The sequence below is a fragment of the Podarcis muralis genome, chromosome 1 (genome assembly GCF_964188315.1).
Source record: "Podarcis muralis chromosome 1, rPodMur119.hap1.1, whole genome shotgun sequence".
In the NCBI taxonomy this organism is placed as follows: domain Eukaryota; kingdom Metazoa; phylum Chordata; class Lepidosauria; order Squamata; family Lacertidae; genus Podarcis; species Podarcis muralis.
The window spans coordinates 47,908,493-47,926,083 of NC_135655.1; the positions used below are offsets into that span (position 1 = coordinate 47,908,493).

At 43.5% G+C, this 17,591-nt stretch overlaps 2 long non-coding RNA genes across 2 annotated transcripts in view; one reads left to right on the forward strand and one right to left on the reverse strand.

The window, feature by feature from the left end:
- Positions 1-423: 423 nt before the first annotated feature.
- Positions 424-17,591, forward strand: part of LOC114595147 (uncharacterized) — a 39,361-nt gene continuing 22,193 nt past the window's right edge. The window contains exons 1-2 of the long non-coding RNA XR_013392697.1: positions 424-1,850; positions 2,504-2,669. This is a non-coding gene — a long non-coding RNA (uncharacterized LOC114595147). The remainder of the gene's footprint in view (positions 1,851-2,503; positions 2,670-17,591) is intronic.
- On the reverse strand, positions 8,413-15,636 carry LOC114595204 (uncharacterized). The gene is made up of 4 exons (XR_013392693.1): positions 15,502-15,636; positions 14,753-14,883; positions 11,312-11,376; positions 8,413-10,060 (listed from the first exon to the last, which is right to left on the reverse strand). It is a non-coding gene; the product is annotated as an uncharacterized LOC114595204 (long non-coding RNA).

Below are 17,591 nucleotides of genomic sequence, written 5' to 3' on the forward strand. Positions count from 1 at the left end.
CCCTCCTTTTCGTTAATCCCTTCTCCCTTCTCTGCTCCTATAGTTTACCCCAAGCCATAGGAACAAACAGTGTCCCCTGTTGCATGAGGAGGACAGGATTTTCCACATGGCAGCTCAGCCTGAGAACAGTGCCTGAATGTTTGATCTCATTCAGGTATCAGACATCCCTCCGCAGGCTGCTGTAAAGCAATCCGTTCCAGCTGAAGGCTTTTCTCTGAAGGAGGATCAGTTGTAAGAAGAGACAAGCTGAAGCAGGGAGCTGGAAATTCCAAGAGAGAAAAGACGCCACATGCTAAGGATTCTTTACTTCCTTCATGTGTACACACACACACAGAGAGAGAGAGAGGGAGAGGGAGAGGGAAGGAGGGAGGGAGGGAGAGAGAGAGGGGGGGGGGAGAGAGGGAGAGAGAGAGGGAGAGTTATGAAACCCACCAGCTTGCCTACCATGCAGTTTATCCATATGATCAGTCACGGACCAATTTTCAAAATTAAATTCTTAATTTTATGTTACAGCTCATGGCCAAATTACAAGTGACACTGTCACTTGTCCAAATTGTCACATGGCCAAATTACAAGTGGCACATGTAGTTGCCCCTGCTAGCTTGGAGTTTTGTTTAGGAAAAGCAACCATGGGGGCTGGACAGAAGAACAGAAGAAGGAATTGTGTGTGTGGAGGGAGGCATGTTTAAGTTTTCCTTTCTTGTTATTTTCCACAATGAACGTCAAACCTCCCCCCATCTGCTTTCTCCCTCACAGGAGAAAAGATACGGATTCCTGCCCTTCTCCATCTCTCATTCCCTTGTAAAGTCTAATTCAAACAATCACCGCACTGTGTCTCTTGCCATCCAACGATGGGAGGTGGAAGAGGGAAAATGCACAGCACAGCTGATTTCAGTGTAATTCACACTAGAAAAGAGATAGAAGGCAATCAGCGTCAGCTCTGTCTGTCTTAAAATATTTAATCTGGCCTTTAGTATACATGCATTCTGCCTTTTTATGCAAAACAGGATTGTTTTAGGGTGGTAGGGATAACTGGCATATATGCTTAGACATACAGCAGCTTATTTAAATAAAATAAAATAAAAGTTTGCTGTGTTACTTATATAAAGCATGAGGCATGCATTTTATGGTAATACAGTCGTTCCTTGGTTCTCGAAAAGAATGTGTTCTGGGAGTCCGTTCTAAGTGTGATGCTTGGCTCGTGCTATACCACGATGTTGAAAACCTAATATCGCCCAGCCCTACTAGAGAGGGCTTCATCACTGATCCAGATCATGACTGGGTATGCTGCATGCCACTGCAGGCCTGCCCAAAGTGAATTGACACACTCACCTGTGTACCCTGAGCTCATTCTGGAGCTTTAGTTAGACAACCTGTTTGTCAATAATAATTAGCCTTTACTGTTCTCTGGACTTAAGTGCACACCCTGCCCCCTTGATTATTTTCATTTTTAAGCAGTGATTAGTCTTCCTCTTTGTCTTTCAGTGCAACCACAGTTTAAGTCCCTTAACCAAATATTTAGCAGTCCAGCTTCTGGGCATGTAAGGACCTGCCTGAGATCTTGTTGAGCAGCTGCCAATTAATTAGACAATGCTGGGCTGATCAGACCAATGGCCTGACTCCCTATAAGACATCTTCACAAAGTATGCACTGCAGAAGAAGAAGGGAAATGGGAACCGGATTTTGAGAAGTGCACGATTGGGAGTAAATGCAGCTGTGTGTACTCTGTGCTTTGCTAGGGGTTTACTTATGGGGTAAAGAAGAAGAGTAAGCTAAACGAGGCTATCGGCAGAAGGAGAAATCTGAAGGATGAAAGAAAAGTGATGCAGTTTAAAGGAAGCATCCAAGGAGTAAGGAAGTTTATGTAAAGCTTGATAGCATTAAAAGAGGGAAATGAATGATACTTTTTAACCCCTATATGCAAACCCCTGGCAAATTGCATAGTACATGCATCTGTATTCGTTTACAGTTTTGTTGTATCCTCAGTCTCTCAGGTTACTTTCCCATTCCCTCAATTGCTTCCCTTATTTTCAATTGTGTGCCTATTTGAAGCTGCTGTATTTCACACTTTATTATGAATTGTTTGCTGCAGTGAGAATTTAAGAATGTGATTAGGAGGCCCTGTGTAAGTAAAGCTTGCTTATTTGTTTATTTATAATAGTGCGGAAGGGTGGGGTTTAATTTTGATGTACAGTTAGTGAATCATACTATTGGCTCCTCTGTCCCTGTATTGTGTGATACTATGAGTGGCAGTTGCTTTTTAGGGTCTTATGTTGGTGCTTCTAAGATTAGTTACTTGAGATCCTTTCAACTGGAGATGTCATGGATAATTCTGAAGCAAAAAGTTGTACTTTTAAATACCTGGTAAAGTATAAGAGCTGAGTTAGTAGATTAAACCAAGACTACTAAGAGGTATATCCCCAGTGACTTCTATGATATTCACTGACACAATTTATGAAGGTCATTTTGCAGATCAAACACAGCTTTATTGTCACCCCTACAGATGCATTGTCACCATCCTACAAATGCTGCTCCTCTAAGTGGCTGCCTGGATCGTTAGTGTGGTCAGGCCAGGCCCATGGCAAGCATCTCATCTGGCTGTCAAGAAGGATAACTAACCATTGGAGGGTTTTGAGAAGAGCCTTAATATGGCCAAAGCAGCTGGAAAGGTAAATAAAGAAGGGCTGATTCATGCAACCATTTTTAATGTGGTGAAGCCACCCAATTTATTGAGTTTTTTTGGCATGCTGAGCAGTCTTGGTCTGGTATCAGGGGAAGTTCAAGAGCTGCCATTGTTTTATTTACTTTATTCCAAAGATAGAACCTCATGTTTATATGAATACAAGATGCCTTGTAAAGTTCCAAAAATAGACTCCACTTTCAGCTGAATATATCAAGCCTATTCCCTAGAAAGGGGGCGTAGTCGTATCTGTTTTTCCCGTAATTCCTGGTGTGGCCAGGAAGCTAGAGCAGAAGTTTGGCTATGCAGTGATAGTTTTCTTTCTTTATTTTTTGCCCTTTAAAATATTACAATTAATTTTAATAATTTTATGCCTCATAGATTTTATTGCAAAAAAACTATACTGAAGCCTAAACCTGACCTGATCTGTATGTCTCTTTTCCTATCTCGTTGTCTTGTCCCCAGCTTATTATAGTGTCTTCCGGTCACTATTTCCCCTAAAGTGTGGTGTCTTTTGAGTTACCTTGTGGTGAAGATCCACAGGGAAGATGCCATCTAAGACTCAGGGAACGATTCAAATACTGTGGTACCTCAGTTTAAGAACAGCCCTGTTTAGGAACTATTCGGCAGGTGAGCTGAAAAATGCAGGTGAGCTGAAAAATGCAGTTTTGCCAAATTTATCAGTCTGTGATTTCTGCAATTTGGATTCTGCCTACAGTCCTAATTCTGTATTCAGCCAATTGTTTGTGCATCTTGTCACTTGGAAATGCTCCTGCTATTAGCTGAAGTGAATTGTTTCCTTTAAGTGTTTTACCCTATTTTATATTTGTGTTCTAACTTTAATGTAAGCAGCCTTGAGCATATGTTCCTGGACTACAGAGTAGGCTATAAAATGTAAAATAGGAAAATAAGGTCACAGAGCCTGGGCACACAAGATACTAAATTCCATTGAGGTTCAGCCCCCTGCACACACAATGGCCCACACACAAGTTTCTGAAGCCATGAGCCTGAAAACCACATCTGAAGATGTCTCAGCCCTTTAGTTATATTCCCTTACTTACATATCTCGACTTGTGCAGTACATGGCTTGTGTTTACTTTGTTGCCATGCCTTGTTTTTAACTTTGGCTTATGGTTGATGCAATTCTAAAAACAAAACTAAAATCTCAACATGACTTATGAAGTACTATCATCATCTTTTAAAATTCTGGGATTTAGCAGAATTGTTTTTACAGTAATTGACCAAGATGAAAGATGACGCAGATGTGTCATTTCACCTAGGAACTAAACAGCTGACTCTGTAACATAGCAGAACAAGAGCAAAAGATGCTGCATACCAAGGATGAGGGTTCAGAGCCAAGGAAGCAAGAGGCTTCTCTGCTTTGGAGTCCATTCTTTGAAATGTGTGATTTTTGTCCTTTGCCATGATCCCAAAGGTGTAGTGTGACTCACCCATCACTGTAGGAACTGCCGTCTCAGCTGAAATCCACTTGCTCTTGATTAAGGAATTCAGAAAATGAACTCTTCTCATCTTTTGCAAAACTAGTTAGCATTAAATAAGTAAATAAATAAATTTAGATGTATACCGCCCTATACCCATAGATCTCAGGGTGGTTTACAACATATCTGTCACATTTTATTTGTACTACTGTCTTGATGTAAATAACATCAAAAGTGCTTGAGAAGGGAGCTGATTATTCATATTCCCTACTACTACACAGTTGCTGCTGTAATATAGGTGCCATCTTCTAGGGTTGAGTACATGCTTTGTATGCAGAAGATCCCAGATTCAATTCCTGGTACATGGCCAATTAAAAGGGTCTCAGCTAACCGAGCTGGAAATTACTTCTCTTTGTATGGGACCCTGAAGAGCTACTGCAGATATATGATACTGGACTGGACGGACAAATAGTGTAACCTGGTATAAGGCAGCATCTGTTGTAATAGTGATGTAGTTGCTGACAGTCTCCATATATAGAATATGGGCAGGATACAAAGAGCTACCTGGGATTGGGCCTACCAGGATGGACTTTTGATTTTCCCTCCTTATGAACAATAGACCTCCACCATTGCCATATCCCCAAATGGTTTTGAAGTCTCCCTCAGTTTCAAAAGGGGCTTGGCTATGCAGCCATTATTTGAGAAATACAAGTTCAAGGCCCTGGTGAGCATGCAGAACTGGATGTGCAGTTCTTTGGATCCAGGCCAATAACCATAACGTCCAAGCATAAGGATCTTAGAAATTTCTGAGTGAGTGACAGAAGTTCATAGAATCATAGAGTTGGAATAGATCACAAGGGCCATCGAGTCCAACCCCCTGCCAAGCAGGAAACACCATCAGAGCACTCCTGACATATGGTTGTCAAGCCTCTGCTTAAAGACCTCCAAAGAAGGAGACTCCACCACACTCCTTGGCAGAAAATTCCACTGTCAAACAGCTCTTACTGTCAGGAAGTTCTTCCTAATGTTTAGGTGGAATCTTCTTTCTTGTAGTTTGGATCCATTGCTCCATGTCTGCTTCTCTGGAGCAGCAGAAAACAACCTTTCTCCCTCCTCTATATGACATCCTTTTATATATTTGAACATGGCTATCATATCACCCCTTAAGTTCCTCTTCTCCAGGCTAAACATGCCCAGCTCCCTTAGCCGTTCCTCATAAGGCATCGTTTCCAGGCCTTTGACCATTTTGGTTGCCCTCCTCTGGACACATTCCAGTTTGTCAGTGTCCTTCTTGAACTGTGGTGCCCAGAACTGGACACAGTACTCCAGGTGAGGTCTGACCAGAGCAGAATACAGTGGCACTATTACTTCCCTTGATCTAGATGCTATACTCCTATTGATGCAGCCCAGAATTAAGTTAGGCTATCCTTGTCCAGTTAGGGGCATGGCTGGGCCACCAGTCAATGCTGATGAAAGGCACTTCATGCCACCAAGACCACCTGAGCCTCAAGAGACAGCCATAGATCCCTAAGTCAATTGAAACTGACTGGTTCCCTTATCTCACTTGGTTTGGAGGCATAGGTTTTGACTTGGTTGGTGATGGTGTGGATTATTGCCCCTCTCTGTGACCTGCCTGACCCTCTGGCATTACGTTCACCATCCCCACTCTCTGATGAAACTGACAAGGTGGCGGAAGAGGTGGGAAGACATGCAGATATAAATGCTGCCCTGTCACTTTCTTTTAAACATTCAGATATTACTACTTGCATCAGTGCTGATGCACACATGGGATTCTTTAAAGAAACCCCTCTCTTGGAAGCAGTAGCAATAGTGGCAAGAAGGGAGAAGAGCGATTAGAGGGAGAGAAGAGGGCCACTGAGTCCTCTGTTCCGCTTCATTCCTTGTGTCCCCTAATGTTGCAAAATTCAGTTTGCAATTTATTGTCCCTACAAGGGAAAGCAGCTCACACAAATGTCCCTACAAGGGAAAGCAGCTCACCCAAGGTTCCCAGTACAACTAACTGACTGCGGATCTATTGGCATGTGGGTTCCCAGACCATGCATTACAAACTTGAGGTGGGCTGCTGGAGTGAGGAAAACACAAACCATGTACACACCATACATTTAAAACACATTTCCCTTCTCCAACAATTATGGGAACTGTAGTTTGCTCCTCAGAGCTACAAATCCTACCACCATTGACAAACTGCAGTTATTAGGATTTTGGGGTGGGGGGAGAGGAATGTGCTTTGCGTGTATTGTGTGTTCACAGTCACATTCCCCAAACGTAATAATAATAATAATAATAATAATAATAATAATAATAATAATAATAAATTTATTATTTATAGTCTGGGCTGGGTTTCCCCAGCCACTCTGGGCGGCTTCCAACAAAAGATTAAAAATACATTAAAACACTTATCTTCCCTCCCTTCTAGCCCAACAATGGGATCCTGCCTACTTAGTAGGTGCAGGCTTGGCTGAGTGAGACACAGCTCTCTCCCATGGCAGTGGCGTAGCGTGGGTTGTCAGCACCCGGGGCAAGGCAAGTAATTTGCGCCCCCCCCCCAGATGAGAGAGAGTGAGCCAGGTAGGGGCAGAGAGCTGCGAGTGCGAGTGCGCCCCCCCCAGATGTTGCACCCGGTGCGGCCGCCCCCCCCCCACGCCACTGTCCCACGGTGCTATGGCTGAGGAGGCACACAAGGTGATTTAGCTGAGCAGGGAAGCACCTTTTTGTTAGAAGGTGGGAACTAGTTAATACGCAGCTGCCATCACTCTTGATTCACCAGAGCCTTAGTTTGCTAAGGTCAGTGAGTGAGGCTGCCAAGCAGGCTTGAGATTCCACACACCTCTTCCGATAAATTAAGTTACTGGCTTCCAGGACATAACTGCTGATAGGAAAGAAACAGAAAACAGTGTGGCCATGCCAAAAAGAAACACACAATCCAATAAGTTATATCAGGGTAGTTTCTAAAACAGTTGGGCGTATGAATAGAGAGGTCACTTGGACCTATCTTTAGAATTCCATTGGGTACACTGAGGGCCAAGCTAGATGATACGTTAACTATGTAGCCATTCCCTTAAGTACACCGTATCTTGAGAGGACCCAATATGTTACTTACATATAGCACCCTAAACAACGCTGGGCCAGGTTATTGGAAACACTGACTTCCTATCTATAGCCCTATAAGAGCATTATAAGATCAGTCCTGCTGCTGCTCAATGATTACTGACTTGTAATGCAAAGGCAGGCTTTCTTATTGATTGTACAGGATCTATAGAATGTCCTCCCTGTTGACATTTGAGATTTGAGAATCTGTATCGGCATTCCACCAGCTCTTGAAGACACATCTGTTTATACCAGCATTTCCTGATCCCTTGACCTGGATCTCCTGTTTTTGCTGTTGATTTATTTTTATGATACTGCTTTATAGTATGTTTTAATCATAGATTATAATTAGTATATTTGCCCTTTATATTTTGTAAACAGCTTATAAGTCAGTTTAGACATGGAGCAGCATATAACAACAACATCAACAAAAATAATAAATGGGGTTTTTTTTGGGGGGGGGGTTAACAGTTTTCCTCCCACATTGGTCCCAATCAGATTGGTACACCTGTGGTTGCAATTTGTGTAAGGGAAAAAAAGCAAGTGGGAGTCGTCCCCCCCATCCTAATTGTTAGCATGCAGAAAGGGGGTGAGCCAAGTCAGGGCCTTGGCAATGGGCAAGCTGCCATGCTAGGTTCCTGATCCGAATCAGGCCTTCTGTACTTGCAATTTGTGTAACAAAAGCAATCCTGCACTTTAGAGCATAGATACCGAGCTAATATATCATCTCGTTTGACCCCCTCAAAAATAGTGAGATTATTACTTAATAAATAAAGGCTCATCAGGAGAAAGAGAAATGAAGGTTTTTATTCTGAGCTCCCATGTGCCCTGTGATACCTCAAGGAAACCATGGAGTCAAAGGGAATTTAGGTTGACCAATTCATGTATGCAAATGCTCACCTCTGCTTTTCTGCAGCAATGTGGCATCAGGAGTGGGTAGTTTGCAGGGAGGGAGTGGTGGAGAGGTGAAGAAGTGCTTAAACCTGGTGCGGGTAACCTTTGTCCCTTTTGCTGAACTACAAGTCCCATCAGCCCTGGCAAGCGTGACCAATGGGCAGGTATGACAAGAGCGGTAGTTTAGCAACATCTGGAGGGAAGATTGTCTTCCCCTTGCAGCTTCCCCAGCTGTTTTTTCTCCTGTAGCCCCTTCTCCAAATAACACTTTGAGTCTTTGGAGAAGGAGCTGCATCAGCTAGCAAAGTACCTTGAAGGCCATGTTTATACTTCAGCAACAGCTGTACCACCATTATCTGCTAGTTAGGAGATGTACCTTTCCAATTCCAGTTTTGTCTGTGAATACAGAACATGAACACGTGCCCTCAAATAGTTGCAAATATGGCTTTCTGTGCTGACTCAAAAATGAGTTTGAGTAATAAAGAAAAACCCAGCCTCTTAATTTGTTACGGAAGTATATCCAATTTTCGAATCAGAGGCAAGCAAGGGAGGAGCTGGCCTCTTCCTTTCTGTTAAATGCAATTTTTACAAGGCTACGGAGTGGATACAGTTTGGCTAAAGTTGGTGGGAGTTTAGGACAGGGGTTGTGGATTTAATTAACACCTCCTTTCTTCCTGCTCCCTCAGTAATTTGAGCACTGTGTATAACTATTCTAATCCAGGACAATTAACAGTAACTTTTAAGTGTTTTTATGTTCTGAACACACTTGAAAATAAATACTGATTTAAGCCCTTCTTTCAGCTGAACGTTTGCCAAAAGCCACATTATTCACAGGTCCCACTGTACATGCAGCTACTCAGCTCTGTCCTTTGTCACCTATAAAATCAAAAGCTCCAGTTTCTTCCATTCTTCTCACAGGGGCCCCAAACTGTCTGGGACTTGGCTGTGGGAATGTAGGGGTGTTGAGGCAAACATAAACCCTTTCCTAGAAGCTAGGCCTCATAAACACAGGCAGTGGTTGTGGAATAACAGCTTCACACTAGGCTAGATATAGGGATTTGCTGCTAAAATGTTGCTACAGAGCTCAACAGCACTCAATTTACAAAACCTGAAATCCGTTTTATTTGAGATCCAATGGAAATTCTAATTTGGACCCTAAATGGAATCCACACATGGAAATAGGGCATCTGCAGTAGAGATGATAGTTTGTTTGCAGATTCCAACATGGCCCTATAATGAACAGTAAAATAAATACAGACAGTTTGAGATCCATAGAGAACAAGTAGTTGACCCAGTGTCCTTTGCAAGAGAAAAAAAAGCAGCAGCTAATAGCAAACTTCTGGAGCTTGTTGATCCAGTGTCAGTATTTGCTGCAAGTTCCAAATTGTGAAATCTCTCCACGATGTGGGACAGATGTTGTGGCAAAGAAAATAAAAACAAACAGACATCAGGCTGGGAAAGGCAGAGACTAAAATGACACCATGTTCTAATTCCCTGTGGGACAGCTCCATGCAGCTTTCCAAATGACTGGACCAATGAGCAATTGGAGACTGAACAAGTCATATAAACAGAGCAGCTCAAGGTCTGCAATCAGTTCTGTGGAGTGTCTACAGTGTGAGCAGCAATTCCCGAAGGCAGGGGAGGAGGAAGGAATAACTTTGCTCCGGTGTCTTCTAAATGATCCTGACAATGCTGTGTCCAGAGCTGTTTGCGTAACAAAATGTACTCAAGTGGATTTTTTACAAAGTGCACTCTGGTTCCTATGGCAGTAGATCAACAAAAGGATATTCAATTAATTCAGGCGAAGGAATTCCCTCTTGCAGAGGAACTAATTCAGAAGTGGAGGTAAGATAAGGGCAGAGATGTACCAAAGGGAAATAAATGGGTTTATTGTCCTTCATTCAGAAGAGAGGTATAGAGGAATCAACAGCAGCTGCAGCTAAGACAAAAAGAGGAAAGACTGAATAAATAGCCCAAAGAAGATAAGGACATTACATGCATCCTTCAGTCACTTGGACCTGGAAAAGTGACCTGAAAATACCCTAAACTTCAATATTAATAAACTTCTCCCTCTTTCATAATACTAGGATCAGGGTCCTCCAAGGAAGCTGAGTATTGGAAGATTCAGGACAGGACAAGAGGCAGCACATACTGAAACTGAATAACTGGCTGCCACAAGATGGTGTGGTGGCCACCAACATGGACAGCTTTAAAATGGGATTAGACAAATTCACAAAGGATAAGGCTGCCAACAGCTACTCCTCACCATGGCTAAGTGTCCTTCACCCAGTATTGGTGACAGTATATTCATGAATAACAGTTGCGGAAGAATTCAAATAGGGAAAGTCTTGTGCTCAAGTCTTTCTGGTGGGTTTTCCATAGACGTCAGGTTGGCCACTGACATGAGGAATCACAAGACAGAGAAGCCAGTAGGAGAACACTTCAATCTCCCAGGACATTCAATACAGGATCTCAAAGCAGCTGTCTTATTACAAAAGAATTTCAGAAACAGACTTGAAAGAGAAGCTGCTGAATTACAACTTATCACTAAACTGAAAACTATGGAGAGACATGGTCTTAATAGAGATATTGGATTCCTGTCTCATTATATATGCTAATCATCTGCATACTATCCCTTGCTTTTTCCTGTAGGACTAATTGCAGTTAACAGTCATCAACAGGTTTACCAGACCCATTGAGTCAATCACCCATTTCCTACTACCCTCCTGAGAAAACCCCCACCCCACCCTCCCACTATATATAAGGGTCTGGTGACTTCTGTTTCGGTGTATCTGAAGAAGTGTGCATGCACACGAAAGCTTATACCAAGAACAAACTTAGTTGGTCTCTAAGGTGCTACTGGACAGTTTTTAAATTTTATTTTATTTATATATTTTGACTTTGTCAGACCAACATGGCTACCTACCTGAATCTAGGTAGACCACTGTGAGAAGAGGATACAAGGGCCTTTGGTTTGAGCCAGCAGGGCTGATGTACTTAATTTTAATAAAATATAGAGATCTTCTCAAGACACTTTCTCAAATGGGTTTCCCATGTTTTCTGATCAGTTTGAAATTGCCGTTAGAACAGTTAGGAGCTTTTCCTTACCAGCAAGAACCCAGCCACAAATATAAAGGGAACATTCTGAAGCTGAACGTTTGAAAAGAACACAGGGAAGATATTATTTTACCTGAATTGTTCGTTTCATCTCCAACTACAGCTTGTAAAAGCTTAGTAACAGCAGGATTGTGTTATCTGAGGAAAACCAAAAACCAACCTTACTTAACCCATAGTTACTTAAAATATATCCGACAATCAAAGACAACTGCCCTCCACTCTTATTAACTTAATGACAACAAATTATCTAGTTTAAATGGCCCAATGTAATCAGGTTAACAATTGACCAATCTGCTGATCAAATCAGAATGCTGGTTGTTCTAGACCAGGGGTCTGCAACCTTTAAGACAAAAAGAGCCACTTGGACCCATTTCCGAAGAAAAAAAAAACTGGGAGCTGCAAAACTCGTCATTATAAAAATAACTTTTTTGTCACTTTTTTATTATTTCTTTGTTTGACCCCTCAGAATTACTCCTCCTCATAGAAATAAACGTTAAATTAACAAGTTACCTTTTTTGTGTGTGTGTGTTATTCACTCCCCTTCAAAACAGTGACCAGCGTACATGCCCCTTACAATGTAGCGGGCGGGCGGGAAGGTGACGTCGGGACGGTGCATGACTAACGCACGCCCCCATGCGACGTCACAGCCAGTACAGCACCCACCACAGTGGGGAGTGTCGGGGCGCACAATGCGCCTCCTCCCCTTGCTAGTATCCGCCCCGGAGCCGCGGCAAAGGTGTAAAAGAGCCACATGTGGCTCCGGAGCCGCGGGTTGCAGACCCCTGTCCTAGACAGTGGCTTTGCACCACTTCAGAATGGAAGAGGGGAAATTGTGTAAGTACTATGCCTTTGTAAAATAAAACTCTCCAAGTTGGACCCAAGCTAAGTTAGTTGAACTTAAGTGAACTTAAAATCAATGGGGCAAGTTAATCATGACATACTGTCAAGATGTCAATGGAATTTAAGTTAAACTAACCATTTGGATCAATCCTTCTATATACAACATGCCCGGGGAAAGAATCCAAAACTAGCCTTTTCCACTGGAATATGATTTCTAGCTGCAGGAGATTTTTTTAACACATAGAAACATTCAAATATGTTCCCCCGCCATCTGTATTTTGAGTTCCATAAGTGCTGTATCATGTGCTGATTCTGAACATGTAAATCCTTATCAGAATCACAGCATCACCATCACAGGACTTGAAGAAATCTCAAGAGCAAATTAGTTCAAGCTTCTATGGTGAAGCAATGTTTGCAACAACTTAAGCTATCTCTCACTGATGCTTAACTTCTCATAAATGCCAGTTGGTAACTTGAGAACTTTCCTAAGCAATGTATTCCATCACTGTCACCAACAGCAGGCTTTCCATAGGCCAGTAATTTCCAGTTCCGGATATATTGTGGAATCTATACCTTTTACAGGATGTTCTACTTTCCAGTGTATCTTCTCTAGCCAGAATTCTTGGACTTCAATGAACCGTGTTAGCTAGGGCTAATGGGACTTGTAGTCCAAAACTACAAGCTGGGGAAGACTGACTTGTGCCTTTCTCTTTTAAGTGAAGCTTTACGTGAGACATTACTCCATCTCAGGCCTAAAGAATACAAAGCCCCAGTTGTTTCCAGTGTCCTAGACCTAGATCTTTTGTGTCTACTAATAGGACCCAAAATAATATTTGACATTTTGCAGCAATGTCACATTGCTGACATATTTGTGCTCACATGATTGACTCTATTCCCAGAGTCTTCTCTGTGCTGCTGTTTAGCTATTTATCCCCAAACTAACGCACTTTGATTTTGTGTGTGGATGAAGCTTATGTTTTATTTTCCTAGCCATTGCTTGTTGGTAGCAAGCATGCTTTGCCTTGGAAGTTCTCATGTTTAATCCTTGACATTGCTAACTAAAACTATATTGGGCCTTGTAGAGCCACTGCTAGTTAAATAGACATGCTGGGATAGATGATTCTGTGGTCTGACTTAATACAAAGCCGCGTCATATAATACCCCCATTTATCAAGAAGATCACAGAATCATAGAATTGTTGACTTGGAAGGACCATTAGGATCATCTAGTCCACCCCCCTGCAATGCAGGAATATGCAGCTATCCCATATGGAGATCGAACCTGCAACCTTGGCATTATCAGCACCACACACTAACTAACTGAGCTATCCTGTTGGTGGATTTTACTGCAAGCCTCCCAAGTCATTTCAGCCTACTAAGCTTGGGAAAGATTGAGGGCACAAGGAGAAGGGGACGGCAGAGGACGAGATGGTTGGAGAGTGTTCTCGAAGCTACTAGCATGAGTTTGACCAAACTGTGGGAGGCAGTGGAAGACAGGAGTGCCTGGCGTGCTCTGGTCCATGGGGTCACGAAGAGTCAGGCACGACTAAACGACTAAACAACAACAACAACAATTGATCTGAAGGGTTTCCTTTTTGGTTTCTCATCATAGTATTAATATCACTGTTAAATACCAAATTTAGGAAAACATGAATGAGTTTTATGGGGATCAATATTAGAGCATGTTTGCATGACAAAGAGCTTAATTTGAAACATTTTTCTTAAAATGGTGATAGTGTTGGGAAGCATGTATGTTCAGTTTTTTCCTTTAATCCTCATCTTGTCTCTCTGGTTTGTCATTTCCCAAATACTTAAGTACTGTCAAACTACAACTTCCCAGCAGCCCATCAGTCCACATATATCTGCATGCAGTGTTTGATACATAGTCAAATATATTGTGCTACGACAACCCTGTGTACTTCTCCATATTGGTGCACATATGAAGCATATCTGGTTAACAGACATGCACTTGTTGTTCTCTCCCTATGTAAGAGCTTCCACTGAAAGAGGAAGAGTGAGTGAGAATATGAGCATGTACTGTCTGGACATTTTTTATTTGCAGAAAGGGGAAGTTATGTGTAACTTGCATAGGAAACTCAGGGGGGGGGGGAGGTTTCTCTTCACTTGGTATATCCAGCCAGATAACCATGAATAGGATTACCTGAAACATATGAGGCAGTCAAGCCTAATGCTGCCTCTAATGGAATACAGTGGCATTAACTTGAGTAAATTCTTCATTGATTCCATGGTGATAATGTTGCACATTGCATGCATACACTTGCTTCCAGCATTTATCTTTAAAAAAACCTGTACAAATGAGATCCATATTACAACAGATTACAGGGGTGCACCCAGCATTCCTTTCATAGTTAAATTGGGTTGCATGTTTTACCAAAACTTTCAAAATGGGATGCTTAGGAAGTAAAATGCATTTTACATGCTCGTCACTCTGGAAAGTCTGTAGGCATATATTTATCCTCTCCACCATGCATATAGTGTGTGGTGTGGCTTATGTGCCTGATCTTAGAAAAAAGGGTACAGGAGTCATTTGCATTTGAATGTATGCCACACATCATATGCAACATTGCATACATCAAAGTCAAGCAGATATGCACATCCGACACCCTACCACACATCTAGTCCTGAGAATGATGAGCATCTGAACTAGCTCTTACCTTCGTGATGAATGAGGGCGGAATGTTTTTGCCCTTCAGAAAACCTCTCTAAAGCCATTGCTAATATGGTTTGCATCCATTAAAATTTGTACAGATTTACAATTGCTTATTCTTTGAGCATTGAGGCTGACCTTAAGAAAAGAGAGAGAAATCACACATGCAACCACAAAACAAAACAAAATGCAGCTGGCCTGGTTTAAAGTCAGCCAAAGACCAGCCTACTTACTTTCTTCCTCACATCAGTATAGCATAGTTCTGGAAATGACTTTTTTATGCTATTCATAGCAGTGTCTATATTTGTGTGTTGTGGAAGAAAGTGGAGATAGAACTAAAAAAATATCCAGTTATCTATCCATATAATCATAAATCATATTTCCTCCATTATAACTTATTCCTCGTGCCTTTATCCATTCGCAACACTGTTAATAACAATGATAATTATATAATCTTCTTTAACTCTAGGATTCTATTCAGACTTCATAATCTTCACAAACATCTGTGGAGTATCCTTATCTTCTTTGTTATGCAGTTCCCGTTAAGCAAAACAAACCTTGACAATATCCATTTTCCCATGCTTAATCTTCTGGCTACTGCTCTGGCTTCCTAGTCTTACTAGGCCTACTAAATACTGGAGCGAGAATGAACCTTATACCTGTAAGACTTTAAAATTTTATCCTGCAGAGGAAGATAACCTCTTAACAAAATACTTAATTTTTATGAAGTGTCAACAACATGAGAGTCAAGGTTACCTTCTTCTTCTCTCTCCCAGTGTATCATCTCCAGAGAGCAGGTAGCAGGTTCTGTGCTGTACTTGACCCTAAGAGTGACACTGTCAGAGAAGAAAATACTTTTGTTATTTGGTTATTATGTAATTATAATTTGTTATTTACTGTCAGGGGTTCAGGAGCAGAGGCAAGGGCAAGGGAGGAAACAGAGAGCGAAGGGGAGGAGGCAGAAGAAAAGATGAGTGATGACGACGACCCGAGATCTCCGAGTCTTTCCAGTGAATCGGAGGATTCACAGAAAGGAGCACCAGTGGCCAAGGCAAGGGGGGAGTTTAGGGGGGCACCCCAGGAAGATAGAGCCAGAGGGGACTCAGAGGAGAGCAGTTGGAGATCGGGACCAGCGTCACCGCCAGAGAACAGGGAAGAGGAAGGGAGCCAGGGGGCAAGCGCTGGCAGCTCACAACAGGAGGGAGGGCACGAGTCAGGAGTGGCCACACCTCCATCTGGGAGCGAAGAGACGGTTAGACGGAAGGTGGAAGGTTGGGCGCGCGCGCCAAGTTCAAATGCACAGGAAGGCGGCGCAGTAGGCAGCCCGGAAAGGGAGCCAGGTCCTAAAGCCCGGCGCAAGGAGACAGGAGGGTCCGGGGGGTCAGCGTCAGAAGAATCCCGGAAGGAAGAGACCCAGGGGGGCAGAGGGACCCAGAGAAGAACAGTCAGGCGGAAAAGGTGGAGCAGGGCTAGGATATTAAGTTGGTGTACAAGGGGCGGAGATTCAGACGGAGCTTCGCCGATCTAGCTACTAGACGTAGAGTTGCACGCAGCAGCTTGAGAATGGAGACTGTAACTCAATAAAGACTTTTACTTAATGACCGTTTGGCTAGCGTGATCCTCTGTGAGCTAGGATCTTGAAGCAACTCTGACAGTAAGCTCCGTCTCCAGAAAATTGTGGGCATCTACAGCCTCGAGGAGAGGAGAGAAGCAGGTGCCTACTAGCGAGCTCACGAACGGCAGCCGACATGACGGCTGAACAGCAGATAGCGGAACTCAGAGAAGCAGTGTCACAGCTGAATGCCGAGGCTCTCGCATCCAGGAAGAGAGAGGAGGACGCAGCTGCCGCCTACAGGGATCTCCAGGTCAGGTTGGAAGTGCTTACGAAGCAAGGGCAACAGACACCCAAACCAGAGGGGATTGGTTTGGGGAGACGCACAGGCGGTCTGGTCTCTCACTTCGATGGGAACCTGCAACAGTATCCCAATTTTAGAGCAGACGTACTGTGTGCACTGCAACTGCTGAATAAAGATTTTAGAGATGAGCAGGAGAAAGTGGGATTCATCATGTCCTATTTGCATGGGGATGCCAGGGCATGGCTGCACAATTTGTGGAGGGATAACGATCCGGCGCTCCAAAATGCGAAGGCCTTTATTAAAGCGATGGATGGGTGTTTTTTATCAAGCATTGACGTGGATCTTGCTCGGCAACAGATTCATGGACTGAAGCAGGGAAGGGCCAACGTACGGCAGTACCATGCCCGCTTTTTCGCCTTGGCCAGTGCCCTAGAATGGGACAGAGATTCGGCTCCTGTAAGAGACCTGTTCTGGGAGGGATTAAACAGCTCTGTGAAAGATGAAATTGCGAGGGGGGAGAGACCCCGGACCACCCAGGAGGTCGTGCAGAGGGCGCTGGCAGTGGGGGTGCGGCTGGAAGGACGTCCGTGGAGCAGGGACGAAGGGCGTGGAGGGCGCGAACCAGCCAGGGGCTCCTCCTTCTTTCCCAGAGAAGCAGCACGTACGCAATCCACGCCTCCGCCAGGAGGAGGAGTTGAACCTATGGAGGTTGGAGGTGCCAGGGCTCAGTCAGCAACCAGAGCCCTAGCACCAGCAGCAGTGAAAGCGAAGCCTCCTAGAGGGAACAGGAAGTGTTACGTCTGTGAGGAGCCAGGGCATATGGCGAAAGAGTGTCCCCAGAGGCTCAACAAGCTCACTGCAGCCTCAGCAATGGTGACTGCAGCAACGCAGCAAGGAGGACCACAGCAGGGAAACGACGCAGTCTGGCTGGAGGAAGAGGCACTGGGGCCCAGCCAGACGTATTAATGATGCAGTCCCCAGAGATTTTAC